The following is a 14,096-nucleotide window of genomic DNA, read 5'->3' as shown; positions in this document are numbered from 1 at the left end:
GCTACAGGGCACAGCATGGCGAGGCGAGCGCATAGGCATGTAGCACACATGGCGGCAAGCGTGGTTTGCACCTTCACCGTGGCGAAGAGCGGTAGGGGGCAACAGCGCTAGCGGCGTGGTGGATTAGGGATGACAACGTTCCTATGGTGTGGTCATGTGTGTGGGAGAGAGCGAGAGAGAGAGCACTATAGAGGCACCAGGGGCTTGCTCACCTCATTGCGAAGATCATGGACCGGTTCTCATAGATAGGGACCGACGGTGGAGGAGATCGGCGATGGCATAGTTAGGGCAAGAGTGGCAGCGATGGCTCCTCCTAGGCTTCTAGAAGGGGCTGTGGCACACAGGACAAGGTCTTTATAGGCCTAGGCAACCTCGGTTCAGGGGAATGGGGAGGATCCAACGGCGGCGGGCGCTATGAATCATGCCTTTCTACCTTTGGGCCTTTTAGTAGTGGTGTTTCTACCGTTCTAGGCACTTATGACTGTGAATACAAGTTGTTCTTCTAGCCTTTCTGACTGGTTAGATGTTGAGAGGTCTAGGAAAGGAGAGAAATTTAGGATAGAAGTGTGAGGAGGATTGTGCATTTCTAGACGGCGCTAGGGTTTCTGAGACATCTTCCCTGACCAGGGGTTGTCGTCTTGACCTAGTGCTATTAGGATTGTCGCCCTTGTGGGATGCATTGCTATCTGTTCAGGGGTCAAGGATTTGGAGCTTTGGGAGGTGTCGATCGAGGCTAGACCTCAACCTAGTTGTGAGTTTGTTGGTGCTCGCCTCCTTTTTCCTTGATGCCCTTCTTGACCTGAGGGGTCGTGATGCCCAGGTAATGGCAAATTTTGGTTTTGCCGCATGTTGGGAGAGGCATGTCCACCGTAACCATGCAATTGGAGTGGTGCGCCTTGTCGGGGTCGATGGGTAATTTTAGCGGGACCTAATATCCTCCCCAATTTACATGGAGTTTTGCTGTGCCACATCGAGAGATGTCCCATAAATCATTGGCCGTCAAACCCATTTGTCCCCGACTGCCTCTAGAGTGGTTAGAGGGCAAGCTGCCTGCCCCTTAGAGGGGTCAACCCGAGCGACTTCAAAGTGGATGACACAAACACAGAGAGAGATGATCATGTGGCTCCACACCACCAATTAGAGTCGTAGGGGCCCATGTCACTCTTCCCCTATCCCGGGGGCGGTTGACCTTGTCGGATTCTCTGCATCTTAATGGCATTCCTATGTAGTCGACTCATTTCCTAAGGGCTTGTGGGGCTGTACCAAGGCGGAATCCATGTGGGTGGGGTACGCTACTCTGATCGCTGCCATGTAAATAGTTCCCTCCATCCAAGCCAATCCCTTACCTCATTCTTGCCTTCTACCACCGTTCCTGCAATCTAAAGGAGAGACATAACAAAAAGAGTCAAGTTTGTGAGGTTTACCACTAGATAGCGTGTGTCGCCGCTATCACCATCTGCTTTGCCGTCGCTACCCCTTTTTTCACCTACATCATGAGATAGGAGAGTGGGTACCTTTGTCGATGATGGAGGCGATGTTGTAGCACCTCATGGCGAAGGGTTTCCTTCAGTCGAAGGGGATCACTGGGTGGAGGGCCCTAGCTGGCAAGGTAGTGCCCCACCCATAGCAAGGGGAAGCGGTGTCGTTTACCGACTTCCACAATCCCAGATTTGTGGTCCCAGCATTTGACTTCCTCCATGGCTTCCTTCACAAATATGGAGTCCAACTGCAACACCTTCCACCCAATGTGGTGTCATAGCTGGCGGGCTTCATCATCATGTGCGAATCCTTCCTAGGTATAGCACCCAACATGGACCTATTCCAGAGGGTTTTCGAGGTGAAAACCCTCAAGGTGCATGGTTCTAATGGTGATGTGCTTGCTCCCATGGACGGGAGGAACCTTCAGATGCACCATGGGGTCTCGCATTGTTATCCATGCTTGCCGCTAAAGTCTCTGAACTCTGGCAGGCATGGACACTAGTTCTACATTTAGAATGATGTCGCTGCCCCCTTCCTCCTTCTTTCGGTGTCGCACCGGTGAGGCTGACCTCGTGGAGTTAGGGGGGCAACAAAACATGGTTGTCAAAGGTGACAAAGATCCTAGAGATCCTCAAAGGTTGGGTGTTGGTAGGCTTGGATGGCATCATAGTTCTGCGAACCATGGTTGAATGATGGGTTCAGCCACTAAAGCGGTGAGCGACCCTGTTGTTCGATTATTCCAGGGTTAGGACCCTACCTACAAGACAATAGAGATGCTCAAGGTCTCTAAGGTCATGAATAGGTTAGGGGTTTGGTCTCTTCTAGGACTATTGTTATGGTTGAATGCACGGTGGAGGCATTCTCAACAAGCCTCAGCCTAATCTGGTAAGCCACCTTGATTCATTTTCTATTCTTCGTTGAAGGTTGCTGGCTAATTAGTTTTGTTTCCACAGCAAGTGCCTCGTAGAGAGATGTCCCATAAATCGTTGACCATCAAACCTATTTGTCCCTAACCACCTCCATAGCAGTCAGATGGTAAGATGCCTCCCCCCTAGAGGGGGTCAACCTAGGCAACTTTGAAGCGGATGACTCGAACACAGAGAGAGATGGTTGTGTGGCTCTACACCACTGATTAGAGCCATGGGGGCCCATGTCACTCTGCCCCTATCCCTTTTTGGCCTTGAGCCAATCTAAGGACCAACCTAGGAGTGGGTTTTCTAAGCACGAAGCCGGGTCATGGTCATGGCTGGTTGTGTTACACATAGACCTAGGGGTTTTGGGCCTCCCTAGCTGTGGTCGTGACTCATCGGCATTTAGTTAATCCATGATCGCATATGTGTCTTGCGGTCACGATGACCGAGGGCTATTATGCACATGAATCCTTGGGGCGGTCGACCTTCCTAGATTCTCTATGTCTTAATGGTGTTCCTACGCATTATGGCATGTCGACTCATTTCTTGAGGGCTCCTGGGGCCCATACCAAGGCAGAGTCCACATGGGTGGGGTTCGCTTCTTTGATCACCGCCATGTAAGTAGTTCCCTCCATTCGAGTCAATCCCTTACCTCATTCTTGCCTTCTACCATGCTTCCTGCAATCTAAAGGAGAGACACAACAAAAAGGGTTGAGTTTGTTTGTTTTACCTCCAGATCTCATGTGTCGTCATTGTTGCCATCTGCTCTGCCGTCGATGCCCCTTTTTCACCTGCGTCGTGAGATGGGAGAGTGGGTACCTTTGTCAATGATGGAGGCAAAGTCATAGCGCCTCATGGTGAAGGGTCTCCTTCTATCAAAGGGGATCCCCAGGTGGAGGGCTCCAGCTGGCAAGGCGGTGCCCTACCCGTAGCATGGGGAAGCGATGTCGTTTACCGACTTCCACAAGAGTGGATTTATGGTCTCGGCATTTGACTTGCTCCATGGCTTCCTTCACGATTATGGAGTCCAACTGCAACACCTTCCACCTAATGCAGTGTCATAGCTGGTGGGCTTCATCGTCGTCTATGAGGCCTTCCTGGGGGTAGCGCCCAACAAGGTCCTGTTCTGAAGGGTTTTCGAGGTGAAACCCCTCAAGGTGCATGGTTCTAATGGTGGTGTGATTGCTCCCGTGGGTGGGATGAATCTTTAAATGTACCATGGGGTCTCTCATAGTTATCCATGCCTGCCACTAAAGTCTTCGAACTCTGGCTAGCATGGACATTGGTTCTACATTCAGAATGATGCCGCTGCCCCTTCCTCCTTCCTCTAGCATCATGCCAGTGAGGCTGACCTCATGGAGTTAGGGGTGCGACAAAACATGGATGTCAAAGGTGATAGAGATCCTAGAGATCCTTAAAGGCTGGGTGTCAGTAGGCCTAGATGGCGTCATGGTTCTACGGACCATGCTTGAATGATGGGTTTAGCCACTGAAGTGGCGAGCAACCCTATTGTTTGATTATTCCGGGGTTGAGGACCCAACCCATGAGATAACAGAGATGCTTGAGGTCTCTAAGGTTATGAAGCGGGTCAGGGGTTTGGTCTCTTCTAGGACTGTTGTTACAGTTGAATGTACGGTGGAGGCATTCTTGGTGAACATCTGGCCTAATCTGGTAAGCCGCCTCGATTCATTTTCCATTCTTCGCCGAAGGTTGCTAGCTAATTAGTTTCATTTCCATAGCAAGTGCCTCATCGAGAGACATCCCATAAATCGTCAGCTGTCAAACCTATTTGTCCTCAATCGCCTCTACAGTGGTCAGAGGGCAAGATGCCTCCCCCCAGAGGGGGTCAACCTAGGCAACTTTGAAGTGGATGACTTGAACACAGAGAGAGATGGTCGTGTGGTTGCCCACCACCGATTAGAGCCATAGGGGCCCATGTCACACTACCCCTATCCCTTTTTGGCCTCGAGCCCTTCTAAGGACCAACCCAGGAGTGGGTTTCCTAAGCACAATGCCAGGTCATGGTCATGGCAGGTTGCCTTATGCATGAGCCTATATGCTTTCAGGCCTCCCTGGCTATAGTTGTGACTCATCGGCCTTTAGTTAATGTGTGACCACATATGCGTCTTGCAGTCATGATGACCGAGGTCTGTTCTACGTGTGAATCCTAGGGGCGGTTGACCTTCCTAGATTCTCTGTGTCTTAATGGTGTTCCTGCATGTTGTGGCATGTTGAATCATTTCTTGAGGGCTCATGTGGCCCGTACCAAGGCAAAATCCATGTGGGTGGGGTTCGCTTCTCTGATCGCTGCCACATAAATAGTTCCCTCCATCCGAGCTAATCCCTTACCTCATTCTTGCCTTCTATCGCTGTTCCTATTGACTCATTTCTTGTCTCCGCATCCCCTTAGGTCATGAGATGGGAGAGTGGGTACCTTTGTCGGTGATGGAGGCAAAGTTGTAGTGCCTCATGGTGAAAGGTCTCCTTATGTTGAAGGGGATCGCCGGGTGGAGGGCTCTAGCTAGTGAGGCAGTGCCCCACCCACAGCATGGGGAAGCGGTGTCGTTTACCGACTTCCACAAGCACAGATTCGTGGTCCTGGCATTTCACTTCCTCCATGGTTTCCTTCGTGAATATGGAGTCCAGCTGCAACACCTTCCACCCAATGCGGTGTCACAGCTAGCGGGCTTCATCGTCGTGTGTGAGGCCTTCCTAGGGATAGTGCCCAACAAGGACCTGTTCCAGAGGGTTTTCAAGGTGTAAACCCTCAAGGTGCATGGTTCTAATAGTGGTGTGCTTGCTCCCATGGGCAGGATGAACCTTTAGATGCACCATGGGGTCTCTCATAGTTATCCATGCTTGCCCCTGAAGTCTTCGAACTCTGGCTAGCATGGACATTGGTTCTACATTCAAAATAATGCTGTTGCCCCCTTTCCTCTTCCTCCAGCATCGCACCGATGAGGCTGACCTCATGGAGTTAGGGGTGTGACAAAACGTGGTTGTTGAAGGTGATGGAGATCCTAGAGATCCTCGAAGACTAGGTGTAAGCAAGCCTAGATGGCGTCATGGTTCTGCGGACCATGGTTGAATGACAGGTTCAACCGCTGAAACAGTGAGCGACCATATTGTTTGATTATTCTGGGGTTGAGGACCCGACCCATGAGACAATGGAGATGCTTAAGGTCTTTGAGGTCATGAAGTGGGTTAGGGGTTTGGTCTCTTCTGGGACCATTATTACATTTGAATGCATGGTGGAGTCATTCTTGATGAATCTCCAACCTAATCTGGTAAGCCACTTCAATTTGTTTTCCATTCTTTGCCGAAGGTTGCTGGCTAATTAGTTTTATTTCTATAGCAAGTGCCTTGTTTAGCTCCTATTTCTATCTCCCTTGTCCTAGAGGTGCCAATCATGCTGCCTAGGAATAGGTGGCCGCTAAGGAAAGGAGGTGCCTCATGCGAGAAAGAGCAATGAAGCACATGGAGCATCAGAAGCATGGAGCTTCATTGTCAGACGATGACAATGACGATGATGAAGAAGGATCTAAGGGAGAGGATGAGGACCTAGCAGCCCTTCAGGGCACCCTCAATGTCTTGCATAGATCCGATGATGGCATCGGACTGAGTGGTGCTGATCGCTAGGTGAGTGTCATGATCGAGGAGAGTTCTGCTCGGAAGTAGGCAGCTTCATCACCGCTGAGGGGGCCAAGCCCTAAGCATCCTTACATAGCAGCTAGGAATTCTTGGGCATGACTTTTGTCAACCCCTCCCTGATGGAACTCGAGGCACCTATCCATGGAGAAAATGTCGAGAGCACAGCGGGGATGGGCACCATGACAAGGATGGACGATGAGATTTGCTACCCTTCCTTAGAGATGCCTAGGGGAGAGGACTAAGACCTCCTCTAGGACCTTCTTGCCAATGCAGCAGTTGAGCACCCTACATCCCTAGCTCTTTTTGTAGGGGTATCAGAGCTCGGAGATGCAGGGGCCACTGAGGATCACAGTGAGGAAGAGACTAGTGCTATCGATGCTGCCGAGGGTGCCTTGCTGGCCTTTGCCCCAGTGGCACTGGCGGTGGTGCCTCCCACCATGACCCCCTCTGCTGAACTTCATGCGAAAAGGCAGATCATTGTACCCTTCATGGAATGCTCCACTAGGTACACTATTCTTTGATTTCTTCCTTATTGTGCTTGTTGATGATGCTTCGATTGTCTGAGCTTGTCCAACCTCATGATGCAGAGGTCCCCTCTCAGGGCTCATGGTTCTAAGGCTGTCAGGGAGCGGTGTGCACCCTCTGGTGTGGCCAAAGTCGTTGGGCGATAGTGCTACTTTGTGGATAGTGGTTGGGCTCCCTTCCATCATAGCCCTACAATTGTCCCTCAAGGGGGAGCTTGACCTAGGCGAGGACTCCTTCATGTGGCCCATCCCACACACTCTGGTGAGGTGTTGTTCACGTTGGATGATGTGGCCAGGTGAGCTATGCTGGAGGCCGCCTCCTAAGCCTATGAGGGGTCCAAATGACCTTGGCTAAGATGGGCGATGCGATCGTTGTGGTTGCCCAGCTAGGCATAGAGGCCCGGTGTTAGTTGATCGATGAAGTGGTGGTTCAGGCATAGGTGGATTTTCTAACCTTCTAACTCCACTGTACCTATTTTTTTGTCGTGATTGTTTGATCATTCTTCCTTTCTGCTGGGCTTGATGAAGATTTTAGAGGAGAAGTCCCAATTCTTGCATCTAGCTTATCAGGCACAAGTAGAAGGTGCCACCAACCATGACCGTTTGGAAGTAGCGGAGCCTGACATGCAGCGCTTACATAAGGAGTTGGAGGCCTTCCTGAGGTTGAGGGAGGATCTGACCCACCGGGAAGCACTAGCTAAGTCCTAGATCGAGGCTTTGACATCCCACATGACTGGTCTCAAGGACATGATGGATGTCTAAGAAATAGAGCTCATCTTGACCATCGCTGCTCAGGATCTGGCTGAACAAGGGCGTCAGCATGTCGAAGCTGAGTGCCAGAAACTACGCTCTGCCTGTAGCGGTGAGTCTTCTCCTATTTTGCATTATGTCTTTGTTCTGCCATCATGTTTGGCCATGAACCACCTATCTCTTTATAGGGTTGCACATAAGCACACTCTCGAATCAGGAGGAGAAGGCGGTTGTGAGCCCGAAGGTGCTAGAGATGGACACTTGGCTGGAAGCACTAACCTTTTCCGAACAGGCTCTTTACGACATCATGCTCGGTGCTTGCTAGGGGAATGCCTAGCTAGTGCCTCATCTTGACAAGGCCCATCTCCATGTGGATTCCTTGATTTCTGATGGAGTTTGTCGTGGCACTCACGCCGCCCTAATATCGGTCGGCTCGCACTATGGCAGCATCAACTTTGATGCCATTGGTCGAGGATGTGCACCAGGGAGGTTCGAGCGTGATATCCTCGCCATTGGTAGCTCCGCTACTCGAGGTGCGGAGGTCCTGGCAAGCAAGGTGCTGGCTGGCACCATTCGTCTCTAGTTCTGGCTTCCAATGTGTGACAGAACCGCTCAATTCATACAAGCTCAAGTACAGCTATCCCTGTTTAACATGTTGACGCGCACAAACTTTCACTTATATAAACCCAGTAGTCCGTTGAGTGTCACGAAGGACCTTGGTAAATAAACATCACAACCAAGATCGTGCAATTAAGCAAATACACATCATATACATGGAGTTGTAGTAGAAATAATGTTTACAATGAGTTCAAAAATAATAATACAAGTTTGGGTTTCAAAACCAATTAGTGAAAACAACATAGCTTTCAAATGATTACAATAATATAAGTTCCAAATACATTGCTAGCATACGTGACATTCTTTGACAAAAGCATATAGATAAGAACACTATATAGAGTCACCGAGCCCACTAGCGGTTAGCCACCATCTTTAGCAGGCCAAGAACTTCACCTGCAACATGGTGGGATAAACCCTGAGTACTCGAATGTACTCAGCTCGACTTACTAAAAGGTTCTTATGTGGTTTTGGTAATTGAGTCACAACCTAGGTGGACTAATTGTGTTTATATAAGATACACAGATGATTAGTCCATAGGTACATATGTGTGAGCAACATATGCCATGAAGGTGAAAATGGCTTGGAGATGTTGCAAAGCTCACACATGTGATGATGAAGGAGCTCATTGCACATGAGACATGACATTGAGTCATGTGATCAAAGGTGGAGAAGATCAAGACAAGACTTGGCTTGATGGACCAGTTGCAAGCATGAAGGGCAAGTCAGAGGCTTTGGAGCGATGGACCGCGTGGCGGTGAAGCTTGAGCAAGACTTGGCGCCGATGGACGAAGGCAATGGTGAAAAGCAAGTGATGTCAAGATCGATGAACCAATATGATCACGTGATGATATGAAGTGGATCATATCATTGTTGATCATGTTGGTGCATGTGTTGCATCGACATTGGAGGAGATAGAATGGAATGCGCAAGGCAAAGGTATAACCTAGGGCATTTCATTTCACCAGTCATAGGTGTGTAGAGAAGTTTATGACTGGGTTTAGGATAGATGGCCATACTATCAAGAGGGGCAAACTTGTTTTCATATTGGTCATCTAGTGCCACTCGAGTGATCTAACTTTGCATCGTTGCTAGGATCGAGTGGCGTGGTAAGTTGAGTGGCTAACACCCTTGAAAATGTTTGTGAAAATATGCTAACACATGTGCATAAGGTGATACACTTGGTGGTTGGCACATTTGAGCAAGGGTGAAGGAGATAGAGTCGAAAAGGAGTTAGTCGCGATGGTTACAGAGTGATCGGACATGTCCGGTATTTGGCGACATACTCAGCGATCGGACGCGTCCGGTCGCCACACCGGACGCGTCTGGTGTGAATCAGCAAAGATGGTGTTCGGTGGAATAGTCGATCGGACGCTGACAGCATCTAGTCTAGTGTGACCGGATGCGTCCGGTCATCCATGGGTGCTTACTATACTCGACCAGATGTTGAGGCTCAGCGTCCGGTCATTTTCTAATAGACGCGTCCGGTCGGCTCTGGAGGTTTACTGGACTCGATCGGACTCAGTGGCTGAGCGTTCGGTTGTTTCGGACTATGCATCTGATTGTCTTGTCAAAGAGCCATAGGAGGCAATGGTTGGACATGTGGCGGTCTAGCAACTACCGGACATGTCCGGTATAGCGACCGGACACATCTGGTATTTGTGATCGGTGCGTCCGGTGCTACGTCCGGTCGACCCAAAAAACGCCCAGTGAAGGGGTAACAACTCTATTTGTTTGTGGGGTTATAAATAGAAGCCATGGTCAGCCTTTGGCCTAGAGCTTGGGAGAGTAGAGCACACTAGAGCCTTGGTGGCTTGTGTGGTAGTGCTTGGGAGCCCTCCATCTCACACATACTTGATAGTGATCATCCGATTGTGTGAGTGAGTGATTCTAGTGCGATTGCATCATGAGGTTGCATCGAGTGGCACTAGGTGATCAAGTTGCAAGCCGGTGGTGCTTGTTACTCTTGGAGGTTGCCACCTCCTAGATGGCTTGGTGGTGGTCTCCGTCGAAGCCCACAAGAAGCTTGTGCGATGCTCCGGAGAAGTGCTTTGTGAGGGGCATTGTGCTCGCCCTATGGGAGCCACAAAGAGCAACTTTAGTAAAGCATGTCATTGAGCTACCCTCACTTCCAGGGTAGGTTCTTACGGCGCTCAACGTGTGGGCTTGGCGGGTGATGCCAATTAGCCATCGAACCACCAAGTGAGCGGTCGACACAATGGGGACTAGTGTGTTGGCAAACACGTGAACCATGGGAGAAAAATCATCGTGTCAACCTTGTTCATCCCATTGGTTTGCATCCCCGTTACACAAGCTTGCGATTACTTTCATATACATTGAGCTTGTGTTGTTGCTTTTGTAATTAGTTAGCTTGTGTAGCTTGCTAGTTACCTTCTTGCTTGTGTAGCATAGAAGTAGCTCCCTTGCATGGCTAATTTGGTTTGTGTAACCTTGTTAGTCACATTGCTTAGTTTGTGTAGCTAAGTAATTGTGCTCTCTAATTTGGCATTGGTTGCCTTGTTATTGAGCATTGCTAGTGAGCTTAGGTGGCTTTGTGCTTTTGCTTACTAGCATGTGTAGGAGCTCTCTTGTTGCTTAAAGTACTAGTGGCATAGGTTTGTGTGACCTTGCTCCTAGAATTGGTTAGGAGAGCTCTACCTAACCCTGCACCTTAGTTGCTTAATTAGTATCTTTGAAAGGTGCTAGAGAACATAGATAGAGGTGTGTAGTCTTGGCTAGACCAATAGTTATAATTCCACACTTGTTTTGGTTAGCCAACGCAATTAATTTTAGAAATGACTATTCACCCCCCCTCTAGTGCGCCATCTCGACCCTTTCAATTGGTATCAGAGCCTGGTCTCTCATTTGTGGTCTTCATCGACCCGAGAGGATGGCGTCTAATGGGCTAGATGTTTGTGAGGCACACATTTTTGATGGCACAAACTTTGCACTTTGGAAAAATCACATGCTTGATCATTTTCATGCAAAGGGACCTAAATTTTGGTGGGTTGTCACAAGTGGTCTCACCCATGTCTTGGACCATAGAAATCTCACCAAAGCTCAAAGAGTTCTCTATGAATTTGATGCACATGCTTGTTGTTTTCTAATGGATGCTTTAAGCTTTGATTTGATGAAACAAGTAAACATCAAGGGAACCGCTTGTGAGATATGGGAGTCCATCAAGGAAACCTTCAGTGATTCCTCCACATGGGATGATGGCAAATTCAAGGAGGATGAACCAAAGAAGGAGGCGCATGAGTGTGTTGAGCATAACCGCAATTTGGTGATTGTGGTAGATTGCTCCACCTCATGGTCAAGTGATGATGATGATGATCAATCAACTACAAGTTCGCTTGACAAGGTTGATAATGATGCCACAAGTGTTGCAAGTGATGATGCTACCCATTGCACACTTGATGGTAATGATGGTTCATGCTCAAGCCATGATGAAGATGCTACTACATGCTCTCCAACCACACCACATTGTCTCATGTCACAAGGTGACACCAAGGTATCAAATGATAATGTGGTTGATCATGTTGATTCATATGATGAGCTTGTTAGTAGACTTGCTAGCATGACTATGTCTTTAGAAAATGAGAAAGCTAAAACATTGAAATTAGAAAATGAAAACTCATTTCTCAAGAACTCTTGTGAAGAACATAAGAAATTACTTGATGCTTATAAATCTTCACCTGATGAGCTAAAATTGAATCATGAGACACTACTTGCATCTCATGATGAATTATTAGAACAACATGCTTCTCTCATTAAAATGTTTACCAAGAAACTTAAAAATAATGAGAGTTCATCACATGGGTCAATTGATCAATCACATATTGTTACTAACCCTTGTGAAGTAGGCAAGAAGCATGTATCCACCTTTTGTGATGACTTATTAGATATGCCATGCTCTTCACAAATAGATGCTTGTTCTACTTCTATGTCTTGTGAGACTAACCTTTTGAAGGAGAACAATGAGCTCAAAAATGAAGTGAAGAAACTGAGCAACAAGCTAGAGAGGTGCTACAACTCAAAAGTCATTTTTGAGCACATGTTGGAGACTCAAAGAAACTATGGTGACAAGTGTGGCATTGGCTTCAACAAGAGCAAGATCAAGGGCAAAAGATGGGGCAAGAGAAGATATGAAAGAGAGATGAAGAAGCAAGAACAAGAGAAGCTCTCTCATTTCATGTGCTTCAAGTGCCATGAAGTGGGACATCTTGCAAATGGTTTCCCCAATGAAGAAAAGCTCAAGTTGAAGAAAGAAGAAGAGAGGCTAAGGCATATGAAGTGCTTCAAGTGCCGCACTTGGGGTCACCTTACCTCAATGTGCCCAACCAAGCAATTGGTGAAGCAACAAGTGAAGCCTCAACCAAAGCCACAAGTTGAGCAAGAGAAGACACCCCAAGAGCAAATCAAGATCAACCATGAAGATGGTGGTGACTTAATGATAAAGAAGAAGAAAACAAGAAGGGGTGGAAAGGCAAGGCATCCAATGCAAACTCAAGATGCCAAGATGATGAGCAAGAATGAAGACGAGAAGAAAGATTATGCTCACATCAAGTGCTTCAAGTGTGGAAGTATGGGACACTTTGCCTCTAAGTGTCCTACCAAGCTTGAGAAGACGGCTCAAGCAATCCATGAGAGGCAAGGCAATGAGAAGCACCACATGAGCAAAGAAGAGAAGGCTCAAGCAAAAAGAAAGTGCTACTCATACCGGGAAAGGGGACACATGGCACATTCATGTCCCCTAGGTGATATTTCTAAGCCTATTTCAATTGTTGATAATAATATGCTTAGAAAGGATGGCAATGATACCTCATTGGTTGCAATTGCAAACACATCCCGCTACTCATACTAAGGCTATGCCTAAGTATGTTGCACCTAACTTGAGAGAACCCAAACTTGTTTGGGTACCATCAAAAAGTGGATGATTGTTTGTAGGTACCATCGGCATTGGAGATTTGATTCAATTGATCTCACATTGTTCATCATATGTTGAATCAAGTTATGAAGCTTAGTGCACATCCTAACCCAATGCCAAGAGAAAATTGAGTGAAGTCCAAGTGCTATCAACATACAAGTGCTATAATTCAAGTTGTTGGTGATTCATTGGATATTATTTGATGGCTTGCAAATAATTGAGTTGAAGCTTGCTAGTTGGATGATCATGAGCTAACCAAGGTATATCTCTTGTTGATCATTTTATTTGGGTGCATATGAGTTGATTGAATTGGATAAATATGCAATGTTGCTTGCTATGAGATGTTTGAATGGATAATTGCTTAGTAATCAAGTTTGGATTGATTTGTGTTGGATAAGTTCATAAGATGACTTTTAGTAAGTGGCTTGAATGGATATATGTCTTATGGAAGTATTCAAACACGTTAGTTTCAAGTTTGATTCATATTTGATGAAGTATAGCTCAATTGTTGAAATCTGTCCTATAATTGAGAATCTGAGCTAGCTGTGATCTTAGCCATGTTTGAGTAATCAAAACCTATTGGATTGGCATAAAAATTGGTGTACATGCTCTAGACTTATGGTATAAGATGCTGTACAATTTTCATGAGAATTGGATAAGAAATGCTTCGGTTTTGGAGTGGATCTTGTCAGCTATAGTGCAGCAGTTTTCAGCATGTAGCAATGGTGGAAGAATTGATATATAGCAGCAATCTAGAAGTCAAATGAAGGTCAAATTTTTACAGCTGCTAGATAACTTAGTAAAGAACATCTTCACCAAATTTCGTGTTATTTGGATTTGTACTTTGGGAGATATGCTTATTTCTTTGAAGGGTACAAAATCTGTCAGAAAAGTGACAAATGTTGGATTGATCTAGAGTCACTTTGATTGAAAGGTCCTCAAGTTGGAAACATGTTTACAAGTGTTTGAGGTACCTAAGTTTGGTTTTGAGATGATCTAGAAGCATGCCAAGATATAAGTACAAGGCTATTTGATTGTGGAGTGTACTTTGCACACATTCGGTACTCAAATTGAAAGATCAAGATCAAACTCAAGATGAAGTTGAAGTTTAAGTTCTAGTGACTATTGGAAATCATTTGGTAGAAAGAAAAGGACTTATAGAAGGAATCAAGGTTACTCACCAAGTTAAGTCCATCACTTGGATCAATCAATCAAGTTATTTCACGTGAGTGTCAAGAA

The sequence above is a fragment of the Miscanthus floridulus genome, chromosome 6 (assembly GCF_019320115.1).
Source record: "Miscanthus floridulus cultivar M001 chromosome 6, ASM1932011v1, whole genome shotgun sequence".
NCBI lineage: Eukaryota > Viridiplantae > Streptophyta > Magnoliopsida > Poales > Poaceae > Miscanthus > Miscanthus floridulus.
This window is presented reverse-complemented; position numbering follows the sequence as displayed.